Genomic DNA, 3,609 nt, shown 5'->3' with positions numbered 1-3,609 from the left:
AAATAATCATGAGAATGTGAAGGAAAGCATAGGGAATATAGTCGATAATATGGTAATAACTATGTAAAGTGCCAGGTGGATATTAGATTAATCAGAGGGATCACTTTGAAAAATTACGTAAATGTCTAACCACTATGCTGACAGTTGAAACTAATATAAAATAATATTGAATGTTAGCTGTAATTGAAAAATGAAAAAAGGAGAAAAGAAAGATGTAGGGGAATAAAAGGTTCAAACTTCCAGGTATAAAACAAATGAGCCATGGGGCTCTGTATAGCATAGGGAATATAGTCAGTAACATTGTGGAAGCTTTCTATGGTGTCAAATGGTTGTTAGGCTTACCATGGTGATCACTTTTTTAGGTATATATATGTTGAATAACTATGGTGTATACTTGAAGCTAATACAATATTGTACTTTAACTATATTTTAATATAAATCTTTAAAATCAATCATCAATCAATCACCAGTTTTAAGCAACCCTCACCCTGAAAAAAAAAAAAAAGAATAAATGAACAATTGAACTGATATCTTTAGAACCTTAGTGACTCTCTAAAGATAAATTTGGAGTTATTAACATTTTTTTCCCAATAAACAACAAAAGCAGTTTAAATCCTATATTAAGAGTCACTGCTAAAGCAATGATAAGAAGAAGTCCACAAAGCTGCTCCATTCTGTCAGTAGACTGAAGAAAGCATTGCATACGTGGCCTTCAGCATGGGTCATGTCAGCCCCAACTCTAGCAAAACACAAATTCTTGCATGACAAGGCCTGGACAGTCCCTCTTGATACCATAAGATCTGGAATGCTGAACTTTGGAATCACAAGGGTCTGTTACTTTCCCAGTAAAATAACACTATAATTTAGAGATTGGAAAATACTTTCCCAAATGTAATCTTCTTTGGGACTAAATTGTGTCGAATAGATTTCACCCTTTATTGTGAGGAGGCTAGATTATGGTCCCTGGGAAGCCCTCACTGAGGAAGCATTAATGGAGCCTCAGAGGGAGGGTGAGATTTGGATTAGCAAATAGGAGAAGGGAGAGTGTTCTAGGAAAAAATATGGAAGTGTAAATTGACCTTATAAGGATATTGAGTAGGAAGGAGGCAGCCCAGTTTGGCAAAATTTTTTGAATTAAATGTGACTTATGAAATCACATTGTAATCTGGAATAGTCCACATGATAAAAGGCCATTGAAAGCCAAATTGATAAATTTAGATCTATAATATTTCTATTATAGATCATTGGATAGAACATTGGTATGAAGAAATTATTAGCCATTTCATTTTTTTACAAATCATGAGTCACTCTTTTGGGTAAGCTCCTAGATCTGGCCTAAGGATTATGTGCCCAGTCTCTTCCGAAGGAATACTCTTTTACTACAAGTTAAAGTGACCGTGATTTTATGAGAAGCTCAAAATTGTGAAAAAGAGTCAGCTCACCTAAGAATTGTTCAGCTATATTTATAGCATATTGTCCCATGCCTAGCACAGTCTCATGCAGAGAATTCTCTAATGCATTAATTTTTTTGTTCTGGTAGAGTATATAGATTGCAGGACTATTTATAATTGTATTATTTGTGTGGTGTTGCTAAATATTTTACTGTGCTATACTTTCGATCATATAATATATTCTATATATGTAGTAAAGTATCTGATTAGGTCAGATTTTATTTTAATTTTTCCTTGGTAGAGGAGGGAATAATGTGAAGAATTTATTTTTGATATGAAGAATTTAAAGGCTGCTGAGAAATGAGGGATCAGAGAAGCCCTGGACTTTCTGTTTTGGGAAGAAAAAAACAAGATTACTAACATCTTCCCTTCTGATTTAAGTAAGTGTCAATTGTGATGAAGAAAAATAAAAATTCTAAACTAAACTCATAAAAAGAATAGAGGCCTAGACACAACTAGGCCTTTGCCTGGGTCTTGTGAGCAAGACAGCATAATTTCATGTTTTCAATGAGTGGATTTGGAAACTGATCATATTCCTGGGGGCTGGCTTACCCTAAGGAAGGGGCTGTGGACAGAATCTAGAGTTCTATTGGAGGGGCCCAGGTCAGTTTGCTATGGAACTCCCTGGACTGAACGGAGCTCCAAGAGAGAGAGCTCCTCTGCCCTCACACATGCAAGAGCCACTGTAGAGCCACTGAGAGGGAGCAACTCTGTGACTGGCAGCAATAGGCACCAGAACTCAACTCCAAATACAGAGAATCAGAAATGTCCCTGGGCAATGCTGAAACAAACAGCAATTGAGGAATATTTCTTCTTGTGGAAGCAAGTGTGAATGACTTCCAGATTCACCTGAGTGGCAAGAAGAAACAGAACTGGTTTCTTGATATTCTTAAATATCAAGAGTATTATTCCCTAATAATTGTAGTGGAGAGGAAAAAAGAGAAAATGAGAACAAATGAGCTTGAATTGCTGCCAGTCTGACCAATGGGAGCTTTCTGATGTTTATTTAGTTACCACGGGGAGGCCACATTTTGTACCCCACAGCATAACATGAGGCAACCCAGCTAACAGGTTGCAAATAAACATTGATGATGTGCACAGTAAGCCCATCTCACTGTGTCTCAAGATTCCTGGGAAACCAGAAAAATAAACTCACCTGAAGTCTAAATAAACAAATACGTAATGATGTCAATGGAGTTAAATGAATAGACAATGTGATGGGTAAACAAGAAGTACAAATCAAGATTTGCTGAAGGTATTATAAAGTTTCACTGCATTATTTAGGACATTAAGATTATCAAATAACCCTAAGTATTTCAAATCTCTCTCCTTGCATGCTTGCATATAATGCTAAAATTTTCCCAGGAGTCATATCCTATGACTTTTATTAGTTTCTAATGAATTAAACCATTAATTTTCAAAAAGATTTTTCCAAAAAAATATCTAAGGGCTAGTTATTCATTTTTTGGATACTTCCTTTTGTCTTTCTCTTTTTACATACTCATTTTTTACAAACTGATCAAAAGATGAGCAATAAATGTATAAACCATAGAACAATGGTTCTTGAACTATAGTTTTCTAAAAGTCACATAAGGTCTTGTTAATAATGAATATTCACCTATTTTTCTGCTCCCCACCCAATTTCCCACTACCTGCAAAAACCAGACATTGTGGTCCTGGGAAAAGAGTAATGATTTTGTATTTGAAATATACGTCCCAGGTGGGTCTTGATGCAGGTGCTCTCATTCATGATCATGCTTGGAAAATATAGCAAGAAACTTTGATTAAATAGCTTTAACAGGTCTACTATAAAGTTTAGTGAGAAAACAGAGTAAAGGATTGCTCATCTTTATATTTTTGTATAATAATATACAAATCCTTATTATCTCCAAAATCAGGTAGGAAAACTGAAGTATAAAAAATTCAGGAGTTATTAAAATGATAAACAGATATTTTTGTGCGCAGAAGAATGGAATTGCAGCCTGCTCTTTCTGGGGCCTGCAACCTTCCATGATATAAACTTTGCACACAATAGGATGACAACCAAGTGTAGATCATTTTATTTTGCTTGTACATGTGGTAGTACATTCTCAATAAAAATAACAACTGCTTCCTTCCTTCCTTCCTTCCTTCCTTCCTTCCTTCCTTCCTTCCTTCC

Source organism: Pteropus alecto, unplaced genomic scaffold, assembly GCF_000325575.1.
Source record: "Pteropus alecto unplaced genomic scaffold, ASM32557v1 scaffold109, whole genome shotgun sequence".
Classification (NCBI taxonomy): domain Eukaryota; kingdom Metazoa; phylum Chordata; class Mammalia; order Chiroptera; family Pteropodidae; genus Pteropus; species Pteropus alecto.
The sequence above is the reverse complement of the archived record's forward strand: the minus strand, read 5'-3'. Positions refer to the sequence as shown.